The sequence below is a fragment of the Rhinatrema bivittatum genome, chromosome 1 (assembly GCF_901001135.1).
Source record: "Rhinatrema bivittatum chromosome 1, aRhiBiv1.1, whole genome shotgun sequence".
NCBI lineage: Eukaryota > Metazoa > Chordata > Amphibia > Gymnophiona > Rhinatrematidae > Rhinatrema > Rhinatrema bivittatum.
The window spans coordinates 713,512,800-713,536,211 of NC_042615.1; positions in this window are offsets into that span (position 1 = coordinate 713,512,800).

Consider the following 23,412-nt stretch of genomic DNA (forward strand, 5'->3'; position numbering starts at 1 on the left):
TCCAGCATGGCAATTTCGTATGTTCTTATAAGAGGGTATGGAACAGCATTGCTGGCCATTTCCCCACTAAATAAGCCCTAGTAGCTACTTAAGAAAGGATACCAATACACAAAAGTTGAAAATAAAAGTAAAATTTTTACTTGACAATAATCAAACTTTCATAACTATTTACAAAGTTACAAATAAAATGGGACAGGGGTGGGGCAAACTAGAGAGCAGAGCTATTAACAAAACAAATACAGTACCCAGGAAATAGGCTAGGGACAGAATACTTAGGAGTCTGGTCTGTATGGGGGCTGTCTCAAAGCTATGATCTGCACAAACTCAGTCAGGCACTATAGTGCCTCACTGAGGCATTCCCCAATATGGACCAGACTCCCAAGGGCAGCTCAGATCCCCTTCAGCTTCTCCACCACCAACTGCATCCCCTAGGGCATCTAGGGCCATGAGGCAATATATTGTTGTATAGGATAGGGCCCATCTATTTTCCAAGGAGATTAAATGAAGGAGTGATTGGAAACAGCCTGAAGGTTTGGCAGCTAGGCCTGGGAGGGCCTTCCAATGAACACATCATGACAGTACTGCCCATGACCCAGTGAGGAGTTGAGTTAGCTGGAGCCAATATTCAGAGTTAGTAGGATGACTTAGCCGTTAAGTCTAGTCGGACCAAAGAGCTGTCCTAACGTTAGCCGGCTATATTTAGCCACAATAAATAAATGGACCTAGCAATAAATAAATAGTTAGGCAACTAAAAGGAAGGCTTTCACTACAGAGCTGACAAGTTTAGCTTAGGCCCCTAGCAGAGAGGGAACTGCTGCAATATTAATATGAGCTTGATGAGAACTAGGTTTTGATTTACATTTCTATCAAGTTTATTTTATAAATGTTCTCTTTTCTGTAACCCAGTTTTAGTTGTGTGGTATATGAATAATACTTGCGTCTGAGGAGACCTAATTGGGCAGAGGAGAGAGCCAAAAACCCAGGTAAAGAGGAAGAGGAGATGTAGCCCAAACTCATTACGTTAAAAGCTATCTTCAGTAAACTCTTTTGATTAAATTTTCACAAGAGTTCCTTGCATAAAATAGCACATATGCATGTAAGTAATCTGAATTTGTTCTCATGTTATTCTATAGATATGTATATGCGTATTTTTTATTTTGAGCAAAAAAGGGGAGTTCTAGGGATGTTCTAGGGTACGGTCAAGAAGTACTCAAAGAAGTTGCTATTTTATAAGAGATTTACATGTTTATGTTAGCCAACTTGCTCATAAACCTTTATACCTGCTAATTTACTGGCATAAATGAAATGTAATATTGTTTGTATTTATATTTTATGCATTACTATTTCACTCTGTTTAGCATGACTTTGTTATACAGGCGGAAAATAAGTATCTTAAAATAAATAAAATAAATTAAACGACTGCAATTTTGGGGTGGGAGATCTGAGTGAACTGGTGGAAGTTCAGGATGAAGCACTAAAGGGTTTAGGTGAACTGGAGATAGACTGGATAAACTGATGGAGGTATCAGCAAACTGGTGATTACAAATGCACATGCAAGTATTTTCAAAATGGTTTATCCGCATACTTTATAAAATACCTATCTCTGTGTATAAATCAGGGTTTTACATGTACATTTTAGAAGCCAATATTCAATAGGCCGATTAATAGAGAAGAAAGTACCCTTCTAGTGCTGGAAGCATAAACTGTGTGTAGTTTATGCTTCCAGCACAGCTTTCACACAGGCTGCAGCTGGACATTGCCAAAAGGGTGTAGGTTTGGACTCTGCTCCCGGTAGGGATTTTTAGGATTCGGTGGGAAGAGAGGAGAGTCCAGAGTGTGTGTGTGGTGGGGGTGGGGGGGGGGGGGGGTGCAACAGCCACTTTAGCTAGATAGTAGGAGTGAGGGCCTGGTGGCATCAGTTCTAATGGCTCCAGGGAAGGGAAGGGAGAAGGTTCAGCAGCGGACAAAGATTCTTTTTATAGATGTAAGAGGTGATTTGGCATGGGGGTGTGCCAGGCCATTATGGCATCTCTGAAATTTGATGAGGGGGGGTGGGAAGAAATCAGGCCCACAGGCCTCTATATGTCTTTTTTTTATTTCCCACCGCTACTAGGATAGATCTCTGTGCAGCTACTTGCATGCGGAAATCCAATACTGCAAATAGGTTTGAAAGTTCTGCTCCCAGGGCTTAGTATGAATTGTGAGAAAGAGAACATGCCATGCTTTGTGCCGACTGAATAATATACTTCTTTTCAAAATGTCATGGGATTAGTATGTCTCATGGCTTTATCAGTTTTTAGCATAGTACAAGAAGTGAGTAGATAAATTGATTTAGAAGAAACAGCCATATTTTCAAGCCCAATAAGTTAACATGCTGAATCAGTTTCCAGAAAGCTCAGAGGTATAGGCCTTCAGTGAAAGATTTTTCATTCCATTAATAGTTCATGCACTGGTATAGCTCGGCGTTAATCACCTTTATTATTTTTCTGTGAAAATACTAATTTCCCTCAACAATTAGGCTGTCAAAAACTGTGCAGGGTAATTATTAAGGAATCCATTAAATGTAACGTAGGGAAAGAGAGTTGTTAGACCTGTAATCGCAAGCGAGGTAACCAAAAAGAAGACAAAGAGGAAGAGAAGAAAAAAGAGTCACAATGGAGGAAGAAGGAAGGTTGAGATACTGAAAACAAATGAGTGCATGCACAAAGAACTGTTTAAGGAAACATGCATTAGAAAAAGTCAGGCAGATGCTTATGTTTTTCTTTTGCTACCAGTCTTTACTGGAGGTAAGTACCTTTTTTGAGCACTCCCACCATGTGGTCTCTTTCCAGAATGAGGATAGGACAGCAAGCTAGTCAGGGTAAAAGAACCTTATTACAGTGTCTGAAATTTCACCTAAACACATTTGAACAACAATAGAACAAAATGGCATCCCCTTCTAGGCGAGAAGTCTCAAGACCAACCACAGTCCTCCAGGGGAGGGGTCTGAAGTCTAATCTTAAAGGGACAGTATACTATAAGTGTATTGTTCAACCAACCAATAACAGGATGGCTAGAGCAATTACAAAACTTTTAGACTAGCAGCTTTAACTTAAGGAAAGTCTTAAATAAATAAATGGGGGGAGGGAGAAAGGACAAAGAATGGCAGCTCAGAATTGAACATAAATAAAAGAATATACAATTGATCATTCAAAAAATGTGAACATCGCTAACAGAAAATCTCCATTTATTATTTGCATTCATTTATATCTATGAATATTCATTGAAGCATATTTTAAAACTGGGTTATTTGCCTCTTGCTATTAAAATGTAGAAAGCTCGGAATATATAACTAAAAAGGCAGTATACAACACGAGAAAGAAGACTCTGTCCATCCACTATTTATTCATGTGGTGTTACAATATTTTGGTGGGAATTGCTTGCATCTGAAGGAGGCTATATCAGGGGTAGGCAATTGTAGTTTTAGAGTGCCACAAAAGGATCTGGTTTTCAGAGCACCCACAATGAATATACATGAGATATATTTGGATAAAATGGAGACAGTGCATGCAAATATACCTCATAAAGCTCATGCATATTCATTGCGAATAACCTGAAAATCAGACCTGTTAGCAATACTCCAGGACTGTAGTTGCCTACTCCTGGGCTTCAAGGTACTACCTTTAATTTTAAATAAAACAACATTTATTTATTACTTTTTTTTATACCGAAGTTCAGGTAACAGAATTACTTATCACTCCGGTTTACATTATAACAAGTAGAAAACAATGACAAAATATGTCTTACAATGAACAAGGGAGTGAACAACTTGGATAATATAACATAACATAACTAGGAACAGTAGCAGTATGCACTATTAGAGCGAAACTAGCGCATGGGGAGGGAAATTTGCTAATGGGGGGGAGGGGGAAGGAAGGTTGTTCGTGGAGGAGGGAGAAATTTCTTATTGATGAGTAAAAACATGAGCATAGGTTCTGGACGTCAACAGTATGAAAACAGTCTATTGGAGCTGTGGAAGACTAAGTAAGTTAAGGGAATGCTTGACAACACCCAACTGAAAATAAGGTGTTGTTTTTGCCTATAATCACGTATAAAACAAACTATTCAGTCAGCTTGTTGCTACCAAACAGCTCGATACTGTAACGTGCGGTTGGAGATTCCCCGTCTGTAACCCGCTGTGGGCGCACGATTCGGACGCGTAAGGCGATCCTGCGATACAGTCTCCAGTTTCACGCGTCCTTAACACTTCTTGAAACCGACGGGTAACCCTTTCCGCACCCAGCATGTATATGACATGTAAATGAACGAATTAGCTATTTAATGAACGAATTAGCTATTCCCCTCCGATACTGTGACGTGCGCTCCGATTATCTCCTTTGTAACCCGCTATTTTGCTGCGTCTTTAACCCGTTAGTTTACCGCCTACCCTCTACCTGGTGTTAGTGTGGTGTTCGAACAGCTACGTACTGGACTGCACCATATATACTAACATTTGCAGCGTAAAGTTGTTATATATATATATATATATCTATATAAATACCTGTCACTTTCTGAATCCCCCATCTCTACATGGGCGGGCGGGCGGTCATCGAGGCGGCGGCAGGAGCCGGCGGGCGGGTGGGCACCCGTTCACCCAGGCAGCGGCGGCGGGAGCCAGCGGGCAGGTGGGCGCGTGTTCAATCCAGGCGGCGGCTGGAGCCGGCGGGCAGGTGGGCGCACGTTCGATCCAGGCGGCGGCGGGAGCTGGCGGGCAGGTGGGCGCGCGTTCGATCCAGGCGGCGGCGGGAGCCGGAGGGCGGGTGCGCGTTTGATCCAGGCGGCGGCGGGCGGGTGGGTGCCCGTTCATCCAGGCGGCGGTGGCGGCGGGAGCCGGCGGGCGGGTGGGCGCGCGTTCGATCCAGGCGGCGGCGGGAGCCGGCGGGCAGGTGGGCACGCGTTCGATCCAGGCCGCGGCGGGAGCCGGCGGGCGTGCATTCATGTAGGCGGAGGGAGCCGACGGCGAAAGTGACCTCCGGCAGCCCCCGCCGGCAGTGAATGAATGCACGCCCGTGCGATTTCGGCGCTCAAGGCAGTCACATGCCGTGACGTCAAGCGTCGTGACGTCACGCCTTGAGCGCCGAAATCGCACGGGTGTAAACAGGCGTGCATTCATTCACTGCCGGCAGGGACTGCCAGAGGCCGCTTTCGCCGCCGGCTCCCTCCGCCTGCATGAATGCACGCCCACCCGCCCGCCGGCTCCTGCCGCGGCCTGGATCGAACGCGCGCCCACCCGCCCGTCACCTCCCGCCGCCGCCTGGATCGAACACGCGCCCACCCGCCCGCCGGCTCCCGCCGCCACCAGGATGAACGGGCGCCCACCCGCCCGCCGGCTCCCGCCGCGGCCTGGATCGAATGCGCGCCCACCCGCCCGCCGGCTCCCGCCACCGCCTGGATGAACGGGCTCCCGCCGCCGCCTGGATCGAACAAGCGCCCACCCACCCGCCGGCTCCCGCCGCCTCCTGGATTGAACGCGCGCTCGCCGGTTCCCGCCAGTAAGTTTACTTTTTTTTTTTACACTTTATTTCCTTTTGTTTTAATTTTCGCCCTGCGCCTTGCTTAGGGAGGGGGGGAACCATCCACTTCCTGGTACCTGTCATTTCAAATGTCATTTCAAATGTCATTTGAAATGACATTTGAAATGGCAGGTACCAGTGCACCCAGGATACTGTATAGGCGCTGTATTAAGCGCCTATACAGTAAAATGGGTTGCGCGGGCCTAACGCTTCCCTAACGCTTCGCAGACGCGGCTTGCAAGCAATTTACATAGAGTATCGAGCGGTATGTAAAGAGAACTGTGCGTGCGGGGAACGAGGGTGCGCCCGGCACTGCCGCACTCTTTCTAACGTGTCCTTACAGTATCGACCATAAAGTGAGAATTTTTCAGGTTTCAGGTTCTTCTTTTTGTTTTTGCCTGAAGATCTACACTTGAAAAATAACCAGATAGCATGCCACCATTTTGATCGCAATTTCTCTGATCCAAAATTAAGCTTACCACTAATAAAACGTTTTTTAACCCTCAAATCAGCAATGTAACTACAGAATTTAGTGCCCAGTGCTGAAACAGTGGGAAGTTCACATCTCCCCTCCTCTACAAATAGTAACCTCCTTTGAAGTAATAGCAATATTCCTTTTATTATCTTGAGCATGTTTATTTGCCAAGGACCTGCCAATAACAGTTCTACCACTCCATAGTCGGAGCTGCATCACTGACAGGCCGATTCAAAGTGTGGAAGAGCCGCCGTTCCTTGTTGAGCACCCGCTCTCCCGATGCGCGCCCAGGCACTTCTCCTGGGCACACGATTCTCTATTTAAATGAGGCCGGGCGCTAATAAGGAGTTGCTAGGGACTTATGGGGAGAGATTGAAGAACCTAAATATGTACACCCTGGAGGAGCAGGGGTGATATGATACAGACTTTCAGATACTTGAAAGGTTTTAATGATTCATGGTCAACAACAAACCTTTTCCGTTGGAAAAAAAATCAATAGAACTAGGGGTCACGATTTGAAACTCTAGGGAGGAAAACTCAGAACCAATGTCAGGAAATATTTCTTCACGGAAAGGGTGGTGGATGCCTGGAATGCCCTTCCAGAGGAAGTGGTGAAGACTAAAACCGTGAAGGATTTCAAAGGGGCATGGGATAAACACTGTGGATCCATAAAGGTTAGAGGATGGGAATGAAGAGAAGAGCCATGGGGGTGGCTTGCTGGAATGGAGGCTACTGGTGATTACTACCCTTACTCAATAAGGGGGCGGATTTTAAAAGGCCTGCGCGCGCTGGCGCGCCTATTTTGCATAGGCCACCGGCGCGCGTAAGTCCCGGAGCTTTCGAAAAGGGGCGGGAAGGGGCGTGTCCGGGGTGTTCCCGAAACGACACAGCGTTTCGGGGGCGTGCCGCGGTGTTTCGGGGGCGGGCCCGGGGGCGTGGTCGAGGCCTCCGGACCAGCCCCCGGGACCGGAGGACGGAGCGGGGCTGCCGGCCGGCGCGCGCAAAGGTAGGGGGGGGTTTAGATAGGGCCGGGGGGGTGGGGTTAGGTAGGGGAAGGGAGGGGAAGGTGGGGGGAGGGCGAAGGAAAGTTCTCTCCGAGGCCGGTCCGAAATCGGAGCGGCCTCGGAGGGAACAGGCAGCTCGCGCTGGGCTCGGCGCACGCAGGTTGCACAAATGTACACCCCCTTGCGCGTCCGACCCCGGATTTTATAAGATGCGCGTATCTTATAAAATCCAGCGTACTTTTGTTCGCGCCTGGTGTGCGAACAAAAGTACGCGATCGCATATTTTTTAAAGTTCTACCCCTAAGCCTTCACACGGTTAATGCAACTCCAACATTGCTCTCTGCTTCAACCATAAGGGGAAATGTGGAAAAGTGGATTTGCATTCAGACAACAACCAACAAGGATTGAACTACACAGTCTGGGTAAACAAATAAGCATGGGGGTAGCTTGCTTATTGCGACGGTTTCTACCCTAAACCAATTAAGCCTGATACATCACCTTGAATGCATATACAGTGTTGCTCTCTGCTTCAACGGCAGGGAGAAATGTGGAAAAGAGGATTTGCATTCAGACAACATCCAACAAGGCATTGATCTGTGCAGTTTGGGTAAACAAGCATCGGGGTAACTTGCTTGATGCAGCGGTTACTACTCTTAACCATTAAGCCTTATGCTCATCTTTGATGCAACTCCAACATTACTCTCTGCATCAATGGCAGGGAGTTGCAGGAAATTTGAATCAAACAATTACCAACAAGGGCCCTGAACTTGGTGGTCAGTGAAACAGATAAGTGTGGGAAAATAAGTGTGGGAGCTTGCTGGGCCGGCTGGATGGGCCGATTGGTCTTTTTCTGCCATCGTTTCTATGTTTCTATATATAATAGCACGTCCCTAGTGCCTCCTTACTAGCAGAGGCGGCGGCTGTCAGCGGGTCCGACAACTGACACTTAATTTTAACGGCGTTGGTTTTTGAACCCGCTGACAGCCATGGGTTCGGAAAACAGACGCCGGCAAAACTGAACGTCTGTTTTCGAACCCGCGGACTGGCGGACAGATTTTTTTTTTTTTTTTAAAGTTTTGATTTTTTTCTCTTTTTGGGACCTTCGACTTAATTTTGCTATGATATTAAGTCAGAGGGTGTACAGAAAAGCAGTTTTGGCCGCACATTTTGCTTTCAGTATCCCGGGCGACTAACTAATAGGCTCATCAACATGCATTTGCATGTGATGAGCGCCATTAGTTTTTGTGAGTTTGGCTGCTGTTTTCAAGGTGCTATTACCTTTTACAGTATAAGGGGTAATAGATGTGCGTCGAAAACGCATGGCCAAACAAGTGCTAAACAGTGCGCTCAGCCAAGCGCACCATACTGAATCAGTCTGTATGAAAGGTGGGTCTTGTATTACTGCAACATTTCACCACAAATTACACAGCCCTGCCTTGAGTGCCTGAAAACATTAGGTATGTGCATTCATTTCAAAAAAATTAGGAAAACTAAATGAATAGTGCAAATTCTTTTCTTTTATGGGCCCCTAAATGAATTGAGGGGGCCCCCAAATTAAATGAATCCTATTAGTTTAATTTGTTTGAAACTAAAAAAAAAAAAAGTTACCTGTTGGGCCTAAGCCCAAGGCCAGGGCCTCACCTTAGAAATAGGCCAAGGCCCAAAGCAGGGACAGTGGCTTATGCCTGAGTGTGATACCAATGCCTCAGCTAGGCCTAGGTCCAAGGCCAGGACCTTGCCTAAACAGAGGCCGGAGTCTCGGCCTATGCCCAGAACTGAAAATGTTTGCCAGGGTCTGGAAATTTCCTGACCCACATTTACCTGATCCATTGGGGATCCAGTGCCATGACCAGGTCCAAACCCAGGAATGATACTAGGGTTCAGCCCAGAGGCTGGGTCCTGATGCGTGGACCTTGGCCTAGGCCCAGAGGCTGGGTCCTGATGGTCCAAGGCTTAGGCCTGGGCTTGTGCCAAGGTCCCAGCATCAGGTCCCGATCTACAGGCTAGTCCCTGGTGTCAGGCCTGGGCCTGGGCTCTGGCATAGGCCCAGGCATCAGGATCCAACCTCCAGGCTGGGCCCAGCATCAGCACCCTGTCTCTGGATAGGACCCTGGCTTCAAGCCAGAGCCTGGGCTCTAGCATAAGCCAAGAGCCAGGCATCTAGACCTGACTTCTCATCTGGGCCCCATCAACAGGATCTGGTCTCTGGACCAGGCCTTGCCATTGGGCCTGAGGCTTCCTTTGCGTAGGTCCTTGGTTGAGGTTGTGGCGAACTACTATAGCCTAGGTCTACGCATGGGCTAGGCTTCGACCTGGGCCTAGGCCTTGCCAGCGTATCCCCACCCAGATTGGGTAAGTGGAGGCTGGGAAGAATCCTGGCCCCAGCATTTTTCTGGGAAGGAGGGATGGGTGATAGGGACAGAAGGCCTTGAGAGACCCCATTTCTATTTTTTTATGTTGTGTTGTTTTTTGTTTTGTTTTGTTTTAAATGAAAGAAATGAATTAAACAAACAAAATGAAATTTGTTGGGGGAAAAACTCCTTGAAATCGAAACAAATTTTTTACCCCTCATACCCCTAGAAAATATTATAAATACTTTTTGTCTCATACCTGAAAATGTAAATATAATATGCTGTAGTGCCAGTTCCCATGTAATTAACAATGTTATAACAACAAGTTTGTTAGATGGTTGTAAAGCTGCTGGTCCCCCTAGGATGCCCCTATGTCTCTCTGTTTCATATCAAACTCCTACAAATAATCTTGCAGAGTAAGAACCAGACAGTGCAGACTGGCAGTTCTCCAGAGTTAAGGAAAGCAGTCCAGTAAAAGAAATATATTCCTGCTAAAGCAAGCCATTTCTGTATTAGGAAAGGTTGGACTGGTAGCCATGAGAAATTTGGATAAGTACTGCTTCTTGACTTTTCACATACAAACTTGCATGCAATTCCACAGTATTTTCACTCACTTGTGGCATCATGGTTATGTACTGTATATAAATCACAAACAATGGAACCAGGATAATGCACTCCAAATATTAAGTATTCAAGCCAAAGGAGATGCAAGAAAAACTTAGTTGGTCCAAAATTTGAAAGTTTTAAAAAAAGGTTTCTTTACTATTTAACTTGGCAACTCCATTGCTCAGTTGTCAAACATGGACAGTTCACTTTAGGGTCCCCGACAAGGAGCGCTGCTATTAAGTTCTAAAGTGTGCATTGCATCCCTCCCGACGCAGTCTTCGGGCGAAACACGGGTCCGTGTCGGGGGACCCTAAAGTGAACTGTCCATGTTTGACAACTGAGCAATGGAGTTGCCGCGTTAAATAATAAAGAAACCTTTTTTAAAAACTTTCAAATTTTGGACCGACTAAGTTTTTCTTGCATCTCCTTTGGCTTGAATATGTACTGTACATAAACACAATCATTATGACATTGTTATACTTATCGAAAATTCAAAAAATGTTAATTAAAACATTATTATCACTATGTGAGTCTTTAAGTAGTCACTAAAATATTTGAAGATTCTACATACTACTACTACCATTACTACTAATTACTTCTATAGTGCTGCTTGACATACTCAATGATGTACAAAATTTATAAGAGACAATCCCTTCTCTGTAGTTTACAATCCAATCAAGACAAATATACAAGGCAAAAGAAAATGGTTAAAAATGAATAAGGCTGTAAGGGGGATAATCAGGGGTACTGGGCTGTTATTTTTGTTCAGATACAGGACCTTTTAATTTCCACAGTGCAGGTTTATCATTTGCTTAACATGTAGAGTTTATTTTTTTCTAATAATTCTGTATCACCAAAGGTTATTACTCCTACAATGCCCTCTTGCAAAGCAAAGAGGATAACTTTCAAACAAAAGTACACAAGCCTATATTTGTATGCATATGTCTTGCACACATTTGCGTGTGAACTTTATATCAACACGCACATATGTGCACTTGATGTAAATCTATGTAACTTTTGCGTAAAAGTTGCACATGAAGGTTGTGCATAAACATGTGCATGGTTTTCCTGCACATGCAAACTTGTGCGTTTATCGTATAAATGTATGCTTCCACAATGCGCAACTTTCAGTTTTTCTGGGGCAGGCTCATTCTGTGTTGCCTCCACCAGCTCAGCAGCCAAACTTCACTGCCAGGGATGTTGCTTGCTTGGCATCCCTGTTTGTGGAGCATGAGAAGGTGCTGCTCCCTATCCAGGCAGTTCACAGGAACCTGCACCCTAACAAGGAGGCTTGGCAAGGCCTCTGAAGATTGTTTAACCAAGGAGCTTCCTACCAATGTGGGGTGAGTAGAATGTGGATAGTGGGGGTGGGGAAAGGTTAGGGTAAATGTGGGGAGGCTCACTAGTTGGGGCTATGGGGTGTGGGGATGGGGACAGGTTAGAGTATGAGTGTGGGGTCACTAGGGAGAGCTATAGTGGTGTTAGGATAGGGATGGGGGCAGGTTAGGGAGTGCATGGGGGGGATTACTAGGGGACCCCCAATGTGGCCAACAAAGAATTATTAGGCATGTCTGGGTACAATAACAGCTTGACATTTCATTAATAGCATGTTCAATATACCTGTATTGCCAATGTAATATAATATAAGAATGAAATTGTAGGCAAAGATGACAAAGGATGATTTAAACCACTAGTCACAAGTACAGTAAAGGTGCAATTATGAGCTAGAACTTCCTCTGGAACATGTAATAGATTTAATGGTGGTCCCAATAGCAGAAAAATCTATAGCCTCCTTTTAGAAGGGACAGATTTGGCCCTGTTACATGGTTCCTGTAACTCGCCAAAGCTGTGTGCAGTATGGAAAGGGATATTCCTACTGACTGGACTGCCCAGCTTGCTCTGTCATGAAAAGGAGTACCAGAGTGGTTCTTGGAGGGTCTCTGTTTTGGCTTTTCAGCTCAGGTGGCAGCACACCATTTCTAGGTGCATTATGGAAATGAACAGAGTCAGTAAAAAACATAGATACTTACCAGTATGGAGGTCACAGTAACAGCTACAATGCACACTCAACTTTGTATTCCTATTTCTTTGTATAGAAGAAAGCCCAGGAGCTGCACAAGAAAAAAAAGGAGGTGGCTGGACTGGCTGAGAGCCAGGTGGGATGGGGCTGGATGGAAGTTTATGATATGGCCATCAGGAAGATTTTCACAAAGTTTATCCATGTCCTGTTTCCATCACCAGACATACTAGACACACACCATTGGCCTACCACTCAGCAAAACCCTGACTCTGCTTTGAGCTTAAGCGAACTCTCATGCAAACATACTTGGAACCTGGCATTTTTATGGGTCATGGGCAGCACTATCATGAACCTATCTAGGCACAACCTATCTAGAAATCCTTTAGGGTGTTTGTACCCATTCCTAAAGGTATTACCAATGAAAGTTTATGTCCTTTATCCTAAAGAAATATGCACTGCCTCATAGCTCTTGACACCTTGCTATGTAGATCTCTGCATCATGGCCCTTGACACCTTGCTATGTAGATCATAACCAAACACTAACAACCTTGACATAGTCTACCTCTGAGCTAATATCACAAGTGAAGCACTATCAAGTAAAACACTGCTGAAGTTTCTGTATTTCAAGGAACCATTCTACGGCCTTTCCACCACCTATAATCTGTGAATGTCCTGTAGCTATTAGGACTTTCCTTTGCCTACACCTCTCTATCTAACTGCCTAATTGATCGTGCACATCACACCCTACAGCATATGAGCACACGAAGTGACACACATTTTGTCTTCTCTTTACAGCTGATGTCTTTAGAAGAGGAGGAGAATGAAAATGGCAAAGAGGACCCAGCCCTTCCTGCAGCCCATGCTGATGCCACCTCTAGGTAGGAGCAAGCTGCTCCACCACCAGCCTCTCCACCACTGGAGGACCCAGTGGTAGCAGTCCAACCCTTCCATTCTCAACTGGTAGGCCCTGGGGCAGAAGAGCAAGACATACCTCTCCTCACCCCAGTAAAGTATTCTCATTCTGCTCTGGATCTAGAGATGCTAAGACTCAAGATAGCCAGCTCTTGCTAGCTAAGGGTGGACCAGATACCCCTCTACCCCTCCCACTATCATCTGCTGCCCTGCCAATGGCTCCTGTCCCTGACTCATTATCTGGAGCACCTGCTCCAAGTGATGAGCCAGTGTCTCAGTGGTTTTTGGTGAGGGTATGCAGATAGAGGGATTCAAGCTGACCTCACAATGGTGAGCCACAATTCTGAGACTCAAGAGCACCTCACAGTGGCTCTTGAGCTCTTCGGCATGAGGTTCCCACCATACCGACTAGAGTCCTCACCCTCCAGCACATGGCCTTCCTAGATGCTGGAGCCCTTTTATTTTCTGTATATAGTTTGAACCCTAAAATGTCCCTCCCCATTCCTTTTTTTTTTTTTACAATTATAAATAGCTTTGAAAAAGTTCCACAGATTTGAACATTTATATAAATATTTTAAAATCTTCAATTTACTTTAGGTGTTTGTCTCCATTTTGTTTTACTACATACATACATAATACAATCCCTTTAAGTATATCCTATAGCCATAACTCTCTGAACAACATATAGCCCTGCATGTTGCTTGCAATGCTGATTTGTCCAATAACTGTTTTGCTCCTTTTATCTACCCTTACATCAGTACCTGTAGTTGGTTTAGTTGTTTTAACTTTGCACCCCTAAAACGGCTACCAATAAAGGAGACCAGAAATCAAAAAATATCAACCGATTCCACTTACCTCCCCCCAAAGGACACCAGATGTGAGTGAAGCCATAAGCCTGGGTTATATGTGTAAAGTTTCTAGTATGTTAGGTATGCCCTTAAATGAAATTAGAGCTTAGGGAGGCAAGGAACACACATGAGATGGCCCTTTCTGCATCACTAGATGTGCTATGGATGTTCTGTTAGAAACTGCTTTTACCTGCAACAGGCATCTGTTTAAAGGTATATTAAGTAATCTAAATGTCCCATAGACTTCAAATGTAACAGAAAAGAAATGCTATATTTCTAATACTGCAGAGACAGAATGTCTACCAGCCTTAAAACAGATGTTAGATTCATGACCAGCATGCAGCCCACCCCTCTCCATACTCACATTGGCTATCCTTATAGGTAAGGCCCTGCTGAAGATTCCCAGCGCCCATCTGCAATCCTTTTAAAGATTAAACCAAACGTATAACTCTTAAACACCTACCTTTCAAAGGATATATGTCTGCTAGAAGTATGCTAGTCTTGTGTTCTACAAGACATCCAGGATCATTTGCTTTTTGGGGGCTAACAGATCAAAGCTCCTAGCTGAGAGCAGTCAGTCACTTCTTGGTCATTAAATTGGCAGGCCCCTTCACCCACTACTTCCACCACTGCTAAATGGAATGAACTAGAACAGTGAACTGATTTAAGCTTGATCTGAAGTGTTATTGTCATCAACTATTTCCCATTCTTACTGAATTAAAAGGAAAAGAGATGATAGGATAGAAGAAATGACAAAGTCTGAATAGAAAATCTGGACTGTATATATGGTAAGACACAGGATATAAATATAAGGTCAATTTCCAGATGGAGAGAAATACTGGTTCACAGGGAATATGGACAAGCCTAATAAAGTAATTAATCATCTAGATCTTTGATGATGATGATGATGATGATGATGATGATGATGCATTCATCCACACATTCCATGCTATCCTAACATTCAATATATATCTTGTGGAGGTATGTATAATAGCAGCTAGCTCCATGGGATCAAGGACTTGCAGGTCCCACATGGCAAACTATAGAGTGAAAACCTGGCCTGGATACTGAAGTACTTGAGCAAAAAGATCATGCTGTTATCCCTTGTGTATACCATGCACTTACATGTGGAAAAATACACGTATGCCAATAGTACACAAAATTCACATGTACTACAGCTTGAGAGTATACATGCGAATGTTACTGTTATATACACAAGTAATAACAAACACGTGCATCTTTGTTACCTATTTTGATTATATACACGTGTAAGATTTATGTGTATGTCAACCCCTTGTATACAAGCAAATATAGTAAGTACAATTTATGTGTGTCTTTGAATATATTTACTTTTTATTTTCTTTTTATTGATTTATATTCCACTTTTCAGGCACTTCATAGTGGATTACATGCAGGTACTGTAGGTATTTCCTTGTCTCCAGAGGGCTCACAATCTGTTTTTTGTGTAAAGGATCGACTCTCAATGCATGTTTTCCTACTATCACCATGACCCAAAGGAGTGGAGCACTTGTGACGAAGCCCAGCTTCCTACCCTGAAAGATGGACCTTTTTGTCCATCAGTTTCTGAAGGTCTAGCATCTCCTGTATTGCCCCCAATCCAGGAGATTTGGATCCTACAGGAAGGAGAATATCCACCACAGGATGAATGTGTTCTATCACAATAACTGCAGTATGAAAGTTCTAAGCCAAACGTGGTGGGACCTCCGATATCTGGTCAAGAGGAAGCAGGCCATAATGAGAACTGAAGGGTCTGACAGCCAGATCAGCTTCACCAATTATGAACAGTTGGTGCTTAGCACCATTTTGGATGCAACTATGGGAATGGTTGACCAAATGAACACCTCCCAACCAGAACGCTAACAGGGTGAACATTGTATATAAAAAAGGCAGATAGTGTGTGTATGGAATGATTTCTTATATGTAAGTATACATTGTGATATACGTAGTCCACATCCAGTGAAGGCCAATGACCACCCTAGGCCTCCTGACTTCCCAGGGTTTCCAAATAGAGTGAAAAGCTGAGTATTGTATTAACCATAATGCACTTAAAAGCACTGAGACCTTTAAAGCTCCTTTGTCAAACACTCTAATAAAATATTATGTACACCTATAGTATGGGAGAAGCATTATTAATTGATGGGTTTGAAATAAATGTATAATTTGGATCCTTTTCTGGATCATGTTGCAGCAATGCACACAGAAACTACTAGTACCCACGTTTCAGTCACCACCAGACCCATAACAGTGGAAAAGTATTTGGGACAAGTACCACTCCCCCCCCCCCTCCCCCCCAACAGTAGATAAAAGTTAGCTGCTATCTTATTCTCCATTTCTCTACTCCTAGAGCCAGTAATCAACCTTTTTCCATAATCACAGCATTTACTGTGGATTCTTTCTGGCATTGCATGCTGGTGCTTTACAAGTATTTCCAGGGTATATATGTGTACCACAGGAATGCTTTATATATATTTTGGGTGTAGCAGGAGGTATTATATTAAGGATCATTGAGCTATTTTGTTAGGCAGAAAGGACGATTAACTAACTGTGAAGAGAAATACCTACATTACATGTATATTTAAAATCTGTGCAATTTTCAATGTTGCAGAGGATCAGCCTGGTGATGAATCAGATGGGCGTGGACCAAGTGACCATCGAAGAGCAAGGTAGAGCTCATGGGGACTGCCTATTAGCTCTGAGGAGGATACAGAAGTGGCAGAAGGGCTGGTCAGAAGTGCAATGATAGCCCATGGAAAGGAGAAGGAGAAGACCCATCCAGCCGCTCATCTTTCACAGTTACCTGACCTCGAGTAGCTTACAGGTGGTCAGCAGAAGGGCAACTTGACAGAGGAAGAGCTCATCTCTCCTCCAGAAAAGGAGGCGCAGGTTAATTCTGTGAAGAGATTGCAAGACTCAGAACAGAGATGCATGGTATCCAGGATGCAGTGAAAGAGGAAATACAGAGTCTCAGGAAGGTTGTGAAGGAGGAGATACAGGGTGTGCAGCAAGATTTATGATGAATTCATCAGACAATGGACATCCAGACTGCAGTGTGGATGGAGATGCTGCAGAGGATGCCCTCCTCATTGTCAAAGCCCCACCAGCTCCCATTACATGATGCCACAATGGATGCAGTCAACATCCGCCTTTGCTGCACCACCAGGCTGTTTGGCCCCTCCCCAAGTCAGAGCTCCAACTGTGCTCCTCCCCAAGTCAGAGCTCCACCCATGCCATTGCCTACTCCACCTTTTCTTCCAGCTAGGGCCAGTTTTTAGAGTAGGCGAGACAGGCGGTCACTCATGGTGCCATTAGAACTGCGAGTACAAAAGAGGAGAGGCCCAGCATGGCCATGGCAGAACTAAGCCTTCCACAGCTAAAGACACACTTGGTCTGACATGGCATATTCTACCCCATCATAGCTGAATACAGGCTCAGCCTGGATATGGTTGGAGACTGGAATTGCATGTCTGTGGTGGATCCCATCCCACTCTAGACTAAGAGAGAACAGGGAAGATGCCATCAGTTAAGGGAGGGTGCTTTTCACCAAGGGTTCTATTCACCCTAAATCCAACCCTGCCTACACCACTACCCATCTTGCTTCCAACTACTCTAACGCTGCCACCACCATTACCACCACCGCAACCAGAGAAAGAGATGCTCTCACCTCTCCAAGGGAGAAGGTGGCTGAGGCCCATCACAGCTGCCAGCCTTTCTTAGCTTATTCAAAGCTCTGCAGAACCCTCAATCAGCTATGATGATGCGCTACTGCCCCCAGGTCCTGTGCCTTCTGAGGACAGTGTCAACTGTGACAATATACCGCTGCGAAGGAATGGCAGAATTGAGCAAGCAAAGACAGCAGAGTTTCCTATACCCCAAAAGAGAGGGTGGCCAAGGAAGCCCTAGCTTTATATTATTTAGTCATCAGATTGAGAACAGCATGCAAATAAATGCACAGTCACCTTGAAAAATATCTTTGCATCAGAATGTTCCTTTTCTCTATAGCCTGCCATTGACTCACGTGATATATATCCTGCAATTCCTCCTGGCTCAGGTCAACTTTCACCTTTTCTTCAAATGGATTATCTTCCAGTCCCTCTGGAAAAGGCATTTGTCTGGTTTTGGCCATGTTATATATAATACAGCACGCTAGAAAGCTCTCACAGACATTAGGTGGGTTGTAGAAAAGACATCTTCCAGATCTGTCCAGACAGTGTTTTGAGTAAGCAAAAGGTTCTTTCCATGACTGCACTGGTCTGCTGGTGGGCCCTGATGTAGCAAGCCTCTGCAGTGGACTGCGGGTTAGCCAGTGGGATCATGAGCCAGGTTTTCAGTGAATATCCTGTGCCTCCAGTAAGAGAGAAGGCAGAGAAGAGCAGAGTTAGATATGCCTTAGGATTGGGCAGCAGAGCAGTTCCCTGGACAAGGTTAGAGTGGTCCTCCTGGCCCAATGCTTTCAGTCAACCTAGATATAAGGGAGACAATAATAGGGGGATAGTTGAAGTGTTGTGGTAGTGAGAAGGGCATTCCTACATAGAAGTCAGCCCCTGGTGGTGTCCTTCCTGGAAGTGGTCATGAATTCCTGACTGTAAGAGGATGTAAACATTGTGAATGGATCCCAGAAACCTGGACACAATGTCCAGGATGTTGCCCTTGGCATCATAGATTGCCTGCTTATTGAGGGAGTAGAAGCCTCATCTAAGCCTCAAGTAGATGCCCTCATCTGCCCTGGTGCCTTTATCGGGGCATGTGTTCAAGACAGTGGAGAAATGTGCTAATTGACAGAAATCTGTCATTATTTGATGATGTTGTTGTCTTCGAGGAAAGGATATGTAGAGTTGTATTTTCCTGAGAAACACAGCAAGGATTTAATCAATACACATAGAGGTGGCAGACTGGCTAAGTCCAGTAATGACTCCTAGAGGTGTCCGAAAAGTGTCGGTGATAAAAAAAATGCCAAGATGTGGCCCTTCAGACGGTACATTGCAGGTTCTGCTCTAACTCCTGGCATAGGAAACAGTATAGTTTCTTTGTTGAACCTGAACCTGCATATGACTTCCTTCTTGGACAGATCCAAAAACTGTGTCCTAGTCCCATATATTGTCTGTAAAGGGTGTCTCCTCTTCCTCTATTCTCTCTCCCTCCTCAGCCATTGTGACTTGAGAATCTTATAGATCCATTAGAGTCGTACTGAACAGGGACTCTTCACCACTGTCTAATACCCCTTAGTATGTCCAAGTAATATACACTCCCACTCTACCTTTATAGTCCTGTATGTCCCGTTCCCCCTAATATGTTCCACCTTGTATGTCCCAGTAACCACCCAGAATGACCCAGTCTAAACAAGGTACAAGGACTCCAAACCCTCCCCCTCTGTTGACCCAATCTATCTCTGTAACCCCCCTGTATGACCAAGGGTTTTCCAATCTCCCCACTAGGTCTCAGTCTGTCCCTGGTACATTCCTTCTTACCCCCCGGCCTGCTCATGTGTCCACTCATCCAGATAAGCCAACCCAGCAAACACCAAGTCGCTATTCAAAGTGAAATTTGTATTTCTGTGCATAAATGAGCAGTAGAAAATGTACATGTATAGTTGCAATAACATTCATAAGGACATAAGATATTTCATACTGAGTCAGACCAAAGATGCATCAAGCCCAATATACTGTTTCCAACAGTGGCCAATCCAGGTCACAAATACCCGGCAGGATCCCAAAGGGTAGATAGATTCTATGCTACTTATACCAGGTGTGGTATCTTGAGAATAAGGAGACTGACTCTGGCTGTTTCCTTATCCAAAATTTATTTACAGTGAAAAGCAAAAATTATACAAATGATGCAGCTCACATTAAAGCTCAGGTAGAACACAGACATCAAACATAGATCTTCGCATAGGCTGGGTTCCTGCCTGCTGCCAAGGGCCTATCTAACCCTTCTAGGACCTGAGTTCTTATACTCTACTAAAGGGCTCCTCCCTTTACCCAGGATTCCTTTTGGGTCTGGATCTTAAGGAGGACTGGGCAAGACAGCTATGCCCAGTCCCTTAAGATAGTCTGAGGGAGTTTCCTATAGATTCCCTCACATAACCTCCCCCTCAGCTCAGCCTTGTCATGATGAGCCCCTTGCCCTATACTAGGGATACCTCTCTAGACAGGAGCACTGCATTGGTATTTTCCCTGACTACCCTATGTCGTATTTTATAGTTGAAGGGCTCTAGGGCCAGAAACCATCTCATCACCCTTGCATTGGACTAGTTGCAAAAGATATTCAAAGTTGGCCGTGTAAGTAACTTAGCCAGTTAGAACTAATCCGACTAAGTTACGATGTATATTCAGCGGCACGGCAAAGCCACTGAATATAGGTATATATGTGCACACTTTCAACTGTATAAATTATACAGCTATCTAGCTCCTCCCCCAATCCACCCAGTCCATGCCTACTTTTTGGGCATGTAACTTTTAGCCATATAAAGGTCTTAAATGGCTAAGTGGTGGCCACTGAACATATACGCATATTGGGGCAGATTTTAAGAGCCCTACCCATGTAAATCCAGCTGGATTTACGTGTGCAGGGGGGTTACGCACGCCGAGCCTATTTTGCATAGGCCTGGTGATGCGCTCAAGCCCGAGAACGCGCGTATGCCCCGGGGCTTGAAAAAAGGGGCGGGGCATGGGAGGTCCAGGGTGGGGTGGGGCATGGCCAGAGGCCTTCTTAGGCTGCTAGGCTGGGGGATCGCGCTCTGGCACATGGCCGGAGGCAGGCACAACTTCTAAAATAAAGGTCAGGGGGGGTTTTAGGTAGGGCTGGGGGGCAGGTTAGGTAGGGGAATGGAGGGGAAGGTGGGGGGGTGGAGGGGTGGAGGGAACAGGGAAAGCCATCGGAGCTCCCCTAAGGCTCCGCGTGCGCAAGGGGTACATGTGCGTGCGCATGTTATAAAATCGGGAGTCAGCGCTCAGATCTCTAGCCTGACTTTCCCACCCCTTCCCCTAACCCTCCTCTAACCCCCCTGACCTTTGTCTTAACTTTTGCACCTGCCTCTGGGCAACCGCAAATTGCAAATGCTGCAGCCTGCCAGCACGTGATCCTGTGACACAGCGGCAAATGGCCGCTATGTTGGAGGCCTCTGGCCCCGCCCAAGCTCCCGGACAGCCCTCGCCCCGCCCCCGGATTGCCCCTTTTTGCAAACCTCGGGACTTACACGTGTCCCGGGGCTTTATGTGCGTCGCCGGGCCTTTTTAAAATAGGCCCGGCACACGTAGGGCTTTTAAAATCTGGCCCTAAGGTTCCTGAATACATACACATAGCAAGACAATAGTCATCTGAAAAGAAGAATGAGAATAGGGAGACAGGTTGCCCTTTATTGATTTGTTAAGTAAGGATAGTAGGTAAACATCAGACCATGAGCTCAAGAGTTGGACGTACCAGACTAAATCTAAATACCAGAGTTCCAAGATGTGTGAGTGTAGAGCCAGCATCTAGTTTCCAGCATCTAAAGCTTCTCATCTGCCTGGTATAAAGTTAACCCACGCTAGCCAGCGGCGGGCGCAAGCTTCGTTCCCTATCATCCAGTGAAAGGACAAAAGCTAAGTCTGTTACACATTGTCACATGAGATATTTAACACATGCAAACAATTAAAGTTTGGTATCAAACTAAGGGGGTCATTTATCAAGGGCCTTTTCGCATACGATAGAATTCAAAATAGGGGGAGGGGAGGAGTCGGCGGTGTCTTCGCTGCCAGCGATAATGTTACTAACATTTTCGTCGGCAGTAGCACGCCAAATAGCGCCACCTTTCACGGTGCAAAAGCCGGTTGGCACACCACTGTAAGGCCTATGCTACCTGAATTAGCACTGTGTTTTGCTGCACAAATTTTTCTCGCAGTACCTGCTGCTGATCAATTTGAGTTTGTAGGATGTTTTGCAATCGCTGCTGCCCTATAGCAAAGACCGGTATCACTTGTTCCATCTTCCCTGCTTTCCATGCTGCTTCCAAATGGTGTACATCTCTGGGGAATGAAAAGAAGAAAAAAAAACCCCATAAAACCCTGCTGGCCGTACTCATATAGTATAGGTGGGGCAAGCCCCATTGGCCTTTTGTAGTTTCAGCTGAGTGAATGGAACTAGGAGGCTCAAGGAAAAAAAGAGAAAAAAAAAGTCTGTAGGGATTTTTTTCTACTACGGCTGTGGGCTTCTGCCTATGTTTCCTGCTTAGGCAAGAGGATCCCACACCTCTCCCACCATATGTGGTAACTTGGGCAATAGTGGCTTGGGAAACAGACAGAAGGAATAAGAAGGCAGACTCTGGCTGTTCCCTTATGTGAAGTTTATTTACAGTGAAAAGGAAAAATCAAACAAATTATATAGCTCACTTTAAAGCTCAGGTTGCACAGGCATCAAACATAACAGGCCTTGGCATAACCTGAGTTCCTGCCTGCTCCCAGAGTCTACCTAACAGTTCTAGGCCCTGAGTTCTTATACTCTGGTGAGGGGCTCCTCCCTTCACCCAGCATTCCTTGTGGGTCTGGATTTTAAGGAAGACCGGGCGAGACAGCTGTGTCCGGTCCCTTAAGGTAGTCTGAGGGGGTTTTCCTACAGATTCACTCACACCAGGGATAAGCAGTGGATTGCTGTAACTCCACCTTAAGAATGGTTTATGGACTTTTTCTTCAGGAACTTGTCCAAACCTTTTTTAAACGCAGCTTTCACCACATATTTTGGCAATGAATTATGTGTTTAGTAAAAAAAAAAAAAGTTTTCTTTTTAGTTTTAAATGTACAACTTAATAAATGTTTTTTTTTTACTCCAAGTCATTGTAATTTTTGAAAGAGTAAATAACCGATTCACATTTACTCGATCCTCTCCATTCATTATTTTATAGACCTTTATCATATGTTCCCTCAGCCGTCTCTTCTTCAATCACGTCTGTTGCATGCATGTCATTTTTAAAATAGCTCATTACGGGTATTCGTGCAAACCCCACCCCACTACAAAGTGCTTGGAAGTCTCTGCACCAAGGACGCTGGGCCAGTATCCTTGGTCCATAGATTTACAAGACCGTTCTTGCAAATATCTGGTCCAAGGATGCAGGCATTGACCATCCCTTGGCAGACCCTAAAGAAAATTTTAGAAAACCCCACAAGAAAACATGCAAAATTTTCAGATTGTTTACTTGACTTCAAAAGCAATTGCACAAGTAAACATTTAGGATTGACTTCAAAGTGATTGGAAAAAAAATGGAAGGTTGCATATGCAGCAAAAGTCCACAAATTCCATCAACAGGTCCATAAACTGAGAGACCCCAACTGAGAGGCTGCAAGGCAGATGAAGCATTCCTGTTCCAAAGAAAGAATTGTAGATAGATGATCCACTGCCTCTTCAAAACAGCAGTGATAAGTGAGCTGAGAGGGAGCAACCATCTCCGCATACTGCAGCGACAAGCGTTGATGACGAAGATGCAGCCATCTGTAAAAGAGGAAGGGAAAAGAGGAAAAAAGTGATAAGAAATGGCAAGGTCTAAAGCTGTTGAGCCTACCGGGGAACCAGCAGGTGCACATGTCTAGAACGTTAAAATGTGAATACTAACAGGAAGAGAAAAGACAAGCGTGGACAAGCGGCAGGTCAGGTGACGG